We start from the raw sequence: 12,811 nt of genomic DNA on the forward strand, positions 1-12,811 counted from the left end.
AACACCCCCTCACATCTTTTCTTATCACATCCTACAGACCTCCCACCATCTGTAGCTTTACAAGTCCACCAAAGAAAATTTCTATCTCCTAAATAGAGATTCCAAAGGCTATACCAATGGCCACTTCTTAGCATTTATGAGAGACCAACCCTCAGCTACAGAATGCTTTTGCCCAACGACTCACACATAAAGGATGTGCGAGATGCCGAGGTGAAGCCCATGTGGCCTGAATGCAATCAGGTAATACCTGCATTTGAAGAAAAACAAGGTGTCTGTATGTTTTCTGCTCTTCTGTGATGGTAACGAAGACACAGCTGAGATATACCTTGGGCCCTCTGCTAAGGTCCAGGTGTGTATAGGTGCATCTGTCCTGTGTGTAGGCACAAGCTGAGACAACTGATGGGACAGGGGCCCTTGGGAAACACAAATCTGGTATAAGACCATGGGATCAAAGTGTGATCCCTCAACCAGCAGCAGCAGCATCACCGAGGGTTCTTCAGAAGTGGTGTCCTGATCCCCACCCCAAATATAGTGAATCAACAAGTTGGTGCTGATATGCAGAATCTGTATTTTAACAAAGCCTTCAGTGACCCTAAAGTTTGAGAACCACTGGTCTAGAATGCTGATCCTCCTACCCAACCTCCTGAATGTTTACTCTGCTCTCTATAGCAATGGGGTTATGGACCAAAGATGAAGGCTATGTTATCACCAGTGTGTGTGTGACCTGGCAGAATGATCATGGCTAAGAAGCAAAGGTGACCAAGTCAGGAGAGCATGTAGCTTCCGCACAATGGATACTCCAGGAAGCCCAGAGGTTCCTTGGCAGATTTGGGCCACTGTGAAAAAAGGAAACCCCCTAGCATGGACATCTGGCTGTCAGGAGGACAATTGGAGCCACATAGAACAGAAGAAGCACTGCCATCCTCAGGTGGCCTCCTCATCCCCATCTGGGGAACTCTAAACACAAGAGTGTGGAAGGGCTGCCCCTGTGGTCACATGAGATCCCACTGGGGTGTATGCAAACCTGTGGAAGCCTTTGATGGAGCTGGAGTTTCTGGGCCATGCAGCTGGGGTTGGGAAGGAGTCTGTGACACTTAGGCTATTTCATTAACATCATCTGGTTTCCAATGAAGCCTGGGGAGGCTTGATGCAAATTCATCTGGGGTGAAGCATTCAGCAAAGAGAAAACGCTGATGCCTTCACTTCCTTCTAATGAATTTGTGGTAGACACACCTAGCAGAGGAAAACCTTGGCCTGGAATTCGAAAGCAAAGAGAGCCCCACATGCATGCATGCACACACACAAGTTGTGTATAGCACACTGTAGTGGGTAATTACCCAGGCCCCCGGGCTGACAGTGAAGGCCTGCTTGTCCAAGACTCAGTCAAACCCACAGCTTCCCCTGACAATTACCCCATCAGCCTCAGACCCAGTAAAAGAAATGAACCATTCAAAAGTTTCTGGAAGTTTCCGTCCTAGCAATGCTTTCTTGGATACACAGTGGTTTGGCAATTAAGGTCTCTCTGTGCTTTCACAGAAAGGATATCAAATTTCTGAGCACTTTTCCTGTGGTTGAACTATTCCTCTTCCTTTGAAGACCTTAATTGCTGAAGTGTTGGCCTCTGTCTTTTCTTTCTTACTTGTTTACCCTCCTGTAACTCAAAGGCTCTCAAGTCCAAGTCATGGAAATTGTTAATTACACCCTTGAGTTCTGTTGAGCCAAAGGATTGGAGATGGCTCCCAGAGGGAAGTAGGGCCTGCTTATTTGGCTGGGATAGCTATAGCCCATTCAAAAAACCAGCTCCTATGCGGAGCTGCCTGATTGCCAGGATGTCAGCTTAACCCTCATGTGTTTACCTTTCAAGCTGCTGAGTAAATGAGCATTTCACTTTCCAGAAAGTTTTTCTAGAAAATGGGCTTTTCAAGCGAAGCACATGGTATTTTCATTCATCCTAGACACCAGTGGTTTTGAAGTGCAATCTCTGGGCATTAGCAGTGTTTCCTCAGGGGTCTATCAGTTTCCCAGGGCATCAAAGAGATCAGACACTAGGAGACAAGGGGACCAAAGTTCTTGTCCATGGCTCCATGCCCACTATTTCTTGTCAGCCATGGCTTTGCGCCACTGGCTCCTGTAATGCAAACCTTGTCTTGCCTGCTATCTTCCTTTGCTGAATTTAGTACCTCAGGTAGCAGGGAAATCAAAGAACACAACATGTTGCAAAGCCAGTATCTGTCTAGAGCCATGTCCCGAGGCCATCAGCCTCAAGGACCCATCTCATTCCAAGCAGCCCCTTCGGACTCCCACCTGCCAGAGAACCTGAGGCAGGGAAGTGTCCTGCACCTGCCTTTCCGTCACTTTGGTGAGGGGCCTTAAGGCTGGAAAAGTGACTCAGTGACGTGGAGACAGGGTGCGAGCTGTGCCATCACAGTCTCCACAGTGAACTCCGCAGACCCCAGAGTGGCAGCGAGCAGCGAAGTCCGCGCGCCCTGCAGGTGCACCCTTTTGCCACGTGTGGCCTCGCCAGAGCCCCCTCCTGAGCACAGGGCCAGCACAGAGTGTGTGCGCTACAAGACAGACTGCTTTAGTTCTGCCACGGAAATAAATCTCTAATCCAGGATCAAGTATCTCCTGTGGAGGCCAAAATCCAGAGCTGGTAACAATGGCTTCTTTGGTGTTCTGGACGAGGAAGGCTGTCGGCGCTGCTGCCCACCTCCCGGTGTGGGGGACAGTGCTCCTTCTTCCTCAGGGCCCCTTCCTTCCTCCCCTTGTACCACAGATAAACCAAACAGTATCATCCATTTCACCTTGAATGAGCTCCCTTATCCGCCCATATTGATGTCACTGACATTTGATTCTGAGGTCCTGAAGTGGGTGATAAACAATTTTACCTTTCAAAGAGGACCTAAGAAGAGAGGACAGGAAGAATAAGCATGTCATTGTGGGCAAGGACTGCAGTGCCTCCCAGAAGGGTGGCCAATTCACTGGGATACCTTTACTTTTTCTTCCTCACACAGTGGCCTTGCCAACCTGGCAGAGCCCAGGGATGGAAGTAGGGGAAAGAACTTGGTGTTTAAGAGCCTTGCTTACAAAGGATAACACAGTGCCCCTAAGTTGGAAGGTTTTCTGGCAGTAACTGACATAAGGAACTGAGTCCCCTTTCCATGTTTCTTTTCACTGTTAGTCTAACTTAGAGTTTGTCCATTCATGACTTCTGTAACCTAGGAGTAAGATACACAACATCCTGGGGCCAGTGCTGTGGCACAGTGGGTTAAAGCGCTGGCCTGAAGCACCGGCATCCCATATGGGCACTGGTTCCAGTCCCGGCTGTTCCTCTTCCAATCCAGCTCTCTGCTTTGGCCTGGGAAAGCAGTAGCAGATGGCCCAAGTCCTCGGGACCCTGCACCCACATGAGAGACCTGGAGGAAGCTCCTGGCTCTGGATTGGTGCAGCTCCGGCCGTTGCAGCCATCTGGGGAGTGAACCAGTGGGAGTGAATCTCCCTCTGTCTTTCAATAATAAAAAACTCTGTCTTTCAAATAAATAAAATAAATCTTTAAAAATTTTTTAAAAATTAAAAATTTAAAAATAAACCTAAAAAATTTACAACATCCTTTGCTTTCAACCTAATAATGGAAATAATTCTCGAACAATAGATATTTCCAATTATGACTTCCCTGGCCCCATTTTGTAGAAGCCAGCCTCAGTGTGTCCTGGAACAGAAAGCTTGATCTCAAGAATAAAGAAAGGAGCCGTGAGCCCACAAGATGCCATTATTTCTCCCCTCTAAGCCATTTGGGTAGCCTTGTAGAGTCATACGAAGAATTTAGATTCCAAGTTACATCTGGATTCAAATCTCTACCCTACAACTCACTGACAAATCTGGACAAGTCTGTTGAGCTCTTTGGAATACAGGTTTTCCATCCATAACATAGAGTAATAGTATTTATCTTGTGAGGATTCAACAATCTAATTCAGATTAATTTCCACAAACACACTCACCAACCATTGCACTTCTTAGACTTTATTCCAGTCTGTTCTGTGATCTTCTCTGTTCTGTATTTTAAGTTCAGTTTTTATCAATGAGTAACAAACCAGCAGAACAATCTTAGAAACATTTTTCCATAAAACCCCTCAGGTTAAAAGAGAGGAGGGTTGAAGAGACCTACCTCTTCCTAAACTTAATAATAATTGTGTTCCTTTCCATTTACTGTCAGCTGATTCTAGAATGTGCATTCCAAGCTGGGCCTGTCCTTTAAATGACAGACTTACCTTACAGGTACTTACAGTACCTGTCTTTTTGACATCTCAGCTGGATGTCTAATCGGCATCTCAAACTGTAATACCCAAAAAGAAATTTCTGGTATTATCCCATAAACCTATCTATCTCACAGCTTTCTAATAGCTCAGTGGTAGGAAGTTCACCCTCCACTGCTCAGGCCTATACCCTTCAGTTTGTTCTGGATGCCTCTTTCTCTCAGAGCCAACATGCAGTTCCCCAACAGATGCTGCTGCCTCTGCTTCATCAGCACCTAAAGACCTCCCCCATCTTCATCGTCATTGTCTTCATTCCAGCCACAACTATCCTCACACTGGATTCATGCCCTCTAACGGAGTTTTCTGCGGCCGCACTGTATAGTCTACTCTCAGTACCACAGACAAAGAAATCTTTCTGAGGACCTCTGTCACCTCACGGCATTCCAAATGGCTTCCCCTCTCAGAGAGAAAACCAAAATCGTTGCAATAAACCTCCATGTCCTGGTTGATCTGCCCCCACTACATGGCTCACTCTGCTCCAGCTGACACCACCTCTCCCAGCAGTTTGCAAAACCTTACGAGGCTACACTCTCAACTCAGGGCCCTTGTATGGGCTGTCTATCTGCCTGGAGTACCTTAGGTATCTATGTGCCTCCCTCTCTAACCTCCTTCATCAAGTCTTTATTCAAATGCTACATTTTCAGTAAAACCACTTCCCATTCTAGTTAAAATTATCATGTTTTCCCTGTTTCTAGAGTCTCTTCATGTCCCTTTCTTGCTTTATTTGTCCATAGTCCTCCTTTCTGTGTGAAGACTATAGATCTGATGTTTGTTTGTTTGTTTGTTTTATTGTCAGTCTTGTCCCCATTAGAATGTTCACTCCATGGGGGCAAGGGTATTTTGTTTAATCCTGTGAACACACTGGATGTTTAGCAAGTACTTTTTTTAAACAACTGAATTAGTAAATAAAATCCCCAGGATTTCTTCCTTGTCTTATCCTATATCCTTGTTCCTTGGCCTATTCTGTACTGCCCCTCCAGACTTCTGTCCAAATGGAATAACAGGGGCCTAATTTATCCTTTCATCTTGTGAGAGATTGAATGATGGTCACCCAGAGATAACAAGTCCTAATCACTGGACTTGTGTATGTGGCCTTACTTGAAAATGAGGTCTTCGCAGATGCAATTAAATTGAGGGTTTTGAGATGAGAAGTGTACTCTGGATTATGTGAATGGGCCCTGAGTGTTGTCATAAATGCCCTGTAGAGAGAGGCAAGGGAAGATAACACAGACACTCAGAGCAAAGGCACTGGAAAGACAGAGACAGAGATCAAAGTGATGTGACCCCAAGTCCCGGAATGTCAGGACAACCCCAGAAGCTAGAAGGGGTAAAAACAGGATACTTTACTGGAGACTTCAGAGGGAATGTGGTTCTACCAACACCTTGATTTCAGATTTCTATTAGGGTGATGAGAGGATCTTCAAAAGTTAATAGAAAATACGTAGTATGGAAAACCTATGTGTGGATTTAAAAATATTTTGCATCAAAATAAACTTATCTTTTAATCCCATTTTCCATGAAGTTTTTGTAGTGCACTCCTGTATCTGTTTTTTCAAGTTGTTTCACAGCGCTCAGCTTGCGGAAACTTGTTACAACAACACTAAGACACTAAGACATATCTGAAAATACTGGGAAAATTATGTAAAATGAAAAGCTCTTCAGATATTGGTGAGCAGAGAATTCAGGACCATTGGTCAATGAGAACAGGGAGACAATTTTCCCAGTTTACTTCCTAGAGGGGGGTGGAGGGAGCAGTCAGTGGTCTCCCCGAGTTGGATGGATGGAGTTGAGAATTTCGGGAAGGCCAAAGTGGCTAGAATTCACAAGACAGAACAGAACAATGGGGAGGAGAGGCTGGAGGAGGGAGCAGAGGGGAGAGGGGAGCAGGGGCACTCCTGGAGTCCTCAGCTGAGCACTGTCAGCATGTAACATTGAGGACAGCACCACGACCCCGGAGAAAGACCACAGAAAGAAACAGGTGGAACAATCCCTTGACCTCTGCAGGACGGTGAACAGCTCACATGCCCACAGCCCGCGGGCCCACGGAAAACCTCGGGCTTCGGGGGCATCAGGAGGATCCTCAGAAAGTCACTCCCTCAGTAGTGAAGCAGTCAGCTCTGGATGAAAGGCTGTTCTGCTGCCAACCACTAAATTCAAAACCGAGTCTCCAAAGGACCAGGCTTTTTCTAAGCAACTAAGTCCTAGAACAAAGGTCAAAAACATATAAAGGCAAACAAAAATATTCAGCACCCAGAAAAAAAAAAAAAAACACATGAAATTCACCATCCAATTAAAAATGACCAGCAATGAAAAAAAAAAAAAAAAAAAAAAAAAAAAACAAACCACAATGTATGACCCATAATAAGGATAAAAATAAAAGACTTAGGAGTGGGATGGCTGGGTCGAACGGTAGGGTTATATTCAGGTTTCTGAGGAATCTCCAGACTGATTTCCATAGTGGCTTAACCAGTTTGCATTCCCACCAACAGTGGGTTAATGTCCCTTTTTCCCCACATCCTCGCCAGCATCTGTTGTTGGTAGATTTCTGTATGTGAGCCATTCTAACCGGGGTGAGGTGAAACCTCATTGTGCTTTTGATTTGCATTTCCCTGATTGCTAGTGACCTTGAACATTTTTTCATGTGCCTGTTGGCCATTTGGATTTCCTCTTTTGAAAAATGTCTATTGAAGTCCTTGGCCCATCTCTTAAGTGGGTTGTTGGTTTTGTTTTTGTGGAGTTTCTTGATCTCTTTGTAGATTCTGGTTATTAACCCTTTATCTGTTGCATAGTTTGCAAATATTTTTTCCCATTCTGTCGGTTGTCTCTTCACTCTCCTGACTGTTTCTTCTGCAGTAAAGAAACTTCTCAATTTGATGCAATCCCAATAGTTGATTTTGGCTTTGACTGTCTGTGCCTCCCGGGTCTTTTCCAGAAATTCTTTGCCTGTGCCAATATCTTGAAGGGTTTCTCCAATGTTCTCTAGTAACTTCATGGTGTCAGGACGTAGATTTAGGTCTTTAATCCACGTTGAGTGGATTTTTGTGTAAGGTGTAAGGTAGGGGTCTTGCTTCATGCTTCTGCACGTGGAAATCCAGTTTTCCCAGCACCATTTATTGAATAGACTGTCCTTGCTCCAGGAATTAGTTTTAGATCCTTGATCAAATATAAGTTGGCTGTAGATGTTTGGGTTGATTTCTGGTGTTTCAATTCTGTTCCATTGGTCTATCCATCTGTTTCTGTACCAGTACCATGCTGTTTTTACCCAAAGGAGTTTAAATTGATAAAGAAAAAAGCGGTCTGCACCCTAATGTTTATTGCAGCACAATTCACAATAGCCAAGACCTGGAACCAACCTAAATGCCCATCAATGGTAGACTGGATAAAGAAATTATGGGATATGTATTCTTTAGAATACTATACCGCAGTAAGAAACAACGAAATCCAGTCATTTGCAACAAAATGGAGGAATCTGGAACACATCATGCTGAGTGAAGTAAGCCAGTCCCAAAGGGACAAATACCATATGTTCTCCCTGATCGGTGACAACTGACTGAACACCAAAAAGGAAACCTCCTGAAGTGAAATGGACACTATGAGAAATGGTGACTTGATCAGCATAGCCCTGACTGCTAATGGACAACTTAATACATTATCCCTCATAGTATTTTTTTTTTTTGTCTGTTCTACTTAATATGACTGGTTTAATTCTGTAATTATCACACAGTTATTCTTAAGTGTTGAAAATTAACTGAAATGTGATCCCTGTTAAACATAAGAGTGGGAATAAGAGAGGGAAGAGATGTATAATTTGGGGCATGCTTGGGCTGACTTGCCCCAATTGGTAGAGTTGGAAACATACTAGGGGATTCCAATTCAATCCCATCAAGGTGGCATGTGCCAATGCCATCTCACTATTCCAAGTGATCAATTTCAGTTCACAATTGATCATAATGAAAGGACTAAGAGTCAAAGGGAGCACATAAACAAGTCTAGTATCTGCTAACACTAACCGATAGAATAAATAAAGGGGAGAGTGATCCAACATGGGAAGTGAGATACTCAGCAGACTCATAGAATGGCAGATGTCCTAAATAGCACTCTGGCCTCAGAATCAGCCCTAAAGGCACTCGGATCTGGCTGAAAAGCCCATGAGAGTATTTCAGGCATGGAAAGCCAAGACACTCTGGCAAAAAGATCTCTGTGAGTGAGATCCCAGTGGAAAGAACAGGTCTTCAAAGAGGGAGGTGCCTTTCTCTGAAGGGAGGAGAGAACCTCCACTTTGACTATGACCTTGTCTAAACAAGATAAGAGTCGGAGAACTCAAGGGGCTTCCATAGCCTTGGAAACTCATGACTGGTGCATAGGGAGATTACTGATGCCATAAACAGGAGTGTCAATTTGTAAAGTCAACAACAGGAGTCACTGTGCACTTACTCCTCATGTAGGATCTCTGTCCTTAATGTGCTGTACACTGAGGCTTAATGCTATAACGAGTACTCAAACAGTATATTTCACTTTGTGTTTCTATGGGGGTGCAAACTGTTGAAATCTTTACTTAATGTACACTAAACTGATCTTCTGTTAAAAAAAAAAAAAAAAAGAAAAGAAACTATCAATTCCCAACTTGACTCTCACTGGGATTAAACATGACAATAGGTCTGATCTGATTTCATCATCATTTAAAAAAAAATCATCTATTATTTTTCACTTTATGTTTCTGTGTGGGAACAAACTGTTGAAATCCTTACTTAAGGTATACTAAGCTGATCTTCTGTATATTAAGAGAATCGAAAATGAATCTTGATGTGAATGGAAGGGGAGAGGGAGTGGGAAAGGGGAGGGTGGTGGGTGGGAGGGACGGTATGGGGGGGAAAGCCATTGTAACCCATGAGACGTACTTTGGAAATTTATATTCATTAAATAAAAGATAAAAAAAAAAAAAAAAGAAAAAAAAAAAAGAAAAGACTTAAAACCAACCTACAAATCATGAAAGAAGAATTACTATACATGGAAATTAAGATAGTTATTACTATAGAGTCCTCCATCACTTTGCAATGGAGATGTTCGCCAGGAAGCAGGTCATCAGGCAATTTCATCCCTCCACAAACAGTGCATTTAACATGAACTGTGATGACCATGATATCACTAGGCAACATCATCTTCTGGGACTACCGTCGTATATGCCGTCCGTCATCAACCAAAGCATCATGCTGTGCTGCCTGACTGTATTCCATGAGCTCAAAAGCATGAACGTGTCAAGGAGAGACACACAAAAAAGACCCCGCTGAGACTTGTAGAGATGATAAACTATCCAATATGACACATACCTTATAAAACAGACTGAAGATCAATAAATTTGAAGACAAAAAGAGAAATCAAAGAGAAACACAGCAAGAAGGAAGACAAGAAAAAAAGAGCAAGTATTTCAAGAGGCTTAATCCCATGTAATTTGAGATCTCAAAAAAATGATGGAAGCAGAAAGAACTGTTTCTGGAAGTCATGAAATATCTCAAATGGGAAGAAATATGTAGATCCACAAATACAAGGCCCAAGAAATATGAAGAAAACTACAATAAGGAGCATCAGAATCAGATAACTTGAAACTACTGGTAAAGAGAAAACCTTAGAAGCAAACAGAGAAGAAAGATACATATGAGGAGAGTTTCAAAAAGTTCATGGAATATGTGTATTATGAAAAAATTATTCAAGGATTTCAAGTTATTTTTGCATCAAAATAAACTTTTCATTCCATTTTTTCTAAGAACTTTTTGAAGGACTCATAAACATACAGATGACCAAAGAAAAGAATTATAGATTTCTCTTTGGAAACAATGCCAGTTAAAAGGCAGTGGAAGACTTTCTGTACTGAAAGGAAGAACAAAACCTACTAATACAGAATTCTATGCCCAAATGAATATATATATGCCAAAAAGAAAGACTTTTAAAGTATATGAAACATGAAAGAATTTATTGTCAACAGACCTGTTCTACAAGAAATATTAAAGGAAGTCTTATAAATAAAAGAAAAACACTACCATCTGGAAATGTTTAATGAAATCATATAAAATGTGCTGGATTTTAAATAGGTAAAACATACTTTTGTCTCATTTTAAAAATATCATCTAAAAGTTATTGTTTAAATCAATTATAGTTACAACTTATTGAGTGGTATACAACACATAAAATGCATGGCAACCACAGCACAAAGGCAGTGAGAGGAAAATGGAAATATATCCTTGTAATCTTCTTATATTGTATTCGAAATGATATGTACCTGAAGATAGGCTATGATAACTTAAAGATACAATACATACTAACAAACAAACAACACCAAATATCTACATGACAGGGGTGGGCAATTGGTCTAGCATCTGAGATACTGGTAATGATCCCCTTATCACATATCAGAGTACCTGAGTTCTATACTCTGCTCTGCTCCTAATTCCAGCTTTCTACTGTAGACACCAGTAGGCAGCAATGATGACTCAAGTAATTGTCTTCCTGACACCTGAGAGGGAGATCTAGCTTGAGCTCCTGGTCCCTGGCTTCAATCTGGCCCAGCCCCAGCAGTTGCAGATGGGAGCTCTGTGTCTATATCTGCCTCATAGACAAATAAACAAATAAATTATAAAATTGTAAAAGTACAAGTAGTTTTTAAAAAGGAAGATAAAAATTAAAATGAAAAAATAGGGAGAGCCTTATGGTATAGCAGGTTAAGCTACTGCCTACAATGCTGGTATCCCATATGGGTGTCAGTTAGTGTCCTGGCTGCTCTGCTTCCAATCCCGCTCCACACTAACGCACCTAAAACAAGAGAAGATGGCCCAAGTGCTTGCATCCCTGTCACCCACGTGGGAGACCTGGATGAAGCTTCTGGTTCCTGGCTTCAGCCTGGCCTAGCCCAGGCCATTTGGGGAGTGAACCAGGGATGGAAGCTCTCTCTCTCCCTCTCCCTCTTTTCTCTCTCTTCATAAGTTTGCCTTTCAAATAAACAAACAAATATTTTTGTAAAAAATTAAGATAAAAAAAAAAAACAAAGAACATATAGGAAAAGTAAAGTAATGGCAAGATGGTAGATATAAATCCCACAACACCAATAATCCATTGGGGTAGACACTGTGGCAGGCACATCCCAGCTACTCGAGTCCCAGCTCTCCTGTTTCCTATATAACTTTCTGCTAATGTACCTGGGAAGCAGCAGAGTATGGCTCAAGTACTTCAAGCCTGGCCCAGCCCAGGGTGAAGCCATCTGGAGAGTGATCCAGCAGATGGAAGCTTGATCTCTCAATCTCTGAGTATGTGTGTGTGTGTGTGCGTGTGCTTGTATGTGTATGTATGTGTTACTCTACCTGTCAAGTGAACGAACATTTTTTTAAATCACATTAAAGGGCGCCCACTAGGCTAATCCTCCGCCTTGTGGCGTCGGCACACTGGATTCTGTCATCGGATCAGTGCAGTGTGCCGGCCGCAGCGCGCCAGCCGCAGCGGCCATTGGAGGGTGAACCAACGGCAAGGGAAGACCTTTCTCTCTGTCTCTCTCTCTCACTGTCCACTCTGTCAAAAAAAAAAAATAAATAAATAAATAAATCACATTAAAGGGGCCAGCACTGTGGCATAGCGGGTTAAGTCACCTCCTGCAAAGCTGGCATCACATTTGGATGTTGATTAAGTTCCTGGCTGCTCCACTTCCAACCCAGCTTCCTGCTTATGTGCCAGGGAAGACAGCAGAAAATGGCCCAAATGCCTGAGTCCCTGCACCCATGTGGGAGACTCGGAGGAAACTCTGGGCTCCTGGTTTCAGTCTGACCTAGCTCTGGCCATTGTGGTCATCTAGGGAGTGAACCAGCCAATGAAAAGTCTTTCTCTCTCTCTAACTCTACATTTCAAACAAATAAATCTTTTCAAAAAATCACATTAAATTTAAACTGTCTATACACCTCCATTCAGGCCTGGAGACATGTCATGAAACATTTGCAGTATTTGTATCTTTAGAGCATTTTCCAGATTGATCAAGTCAACTTCTCTCATTCAGGTTGGTAGTAGGCTTTCTCAGATTATTGGGAGCAGGGCACACTCAAGTATGTCATAAAGACATATAAAGGAGGAAAAGCCGTAAGAAACGGTCACAACCCTCACACTAGCTGTTTTCAGAAAACCCTGCATATTTCTTAGAACAAAGTAAAAATTGTAAAATTACAAGTCATGGAGAACACAGTTACCATTCAGGAAAGAAAACAGCTCTAATCCGCTGGGCATCGGCAGCTCCCTCCTCTAATGCTCTATTATTCTCGGCTCCTGCTTTCACTGGGCTGTTCATTTTCAGTCGCAGGTCCAGACTCCTCAGGGAAACAGCCCTGGAAGGATAGCGCAGTGCTGGATTGCGGGAGGCACTGTGTCACTTTGGCAAAACAAAGACACACCACCCTCACCACATGGCGCAACAGAGTATGTTTCATATGGGTGGCTAGTTCATAACCTTGTGGGAAGATCCAAAAAGG

At 42.9% G+C, this 12,811-nt stretch overlaps 1 long non-coding RNA gene across 2 annotated transcripts in view; it reads right to left on the bottom strand.

The window, feature by feature from the left end:
• LOC138843516 (uncharacterized) overlaps positions 1-12,811 on the bottom strand; it is a 116,388-nt gene that overhangs the window by 79,276 nt on the left and 24,301 nt on the right. The gene's annotated exons all lie outside the window — the stretch shown is intronic.

This window comes from Oryctolagus cuniculus, chromosome 8, assembly GCF_964237555.1.
Source record: "Oryctolagus cuniculus chromosome 8, mOryCun1.1, whole genome shotgun sequence".
NCBI classification, from domain to species: domain Eukaryota; kingdom Metazoa; phylum Chordata; class Mammalia; order Lagomorpha; family Leporidae; genus Oryctolagus; species Oryctolagus cuniculus.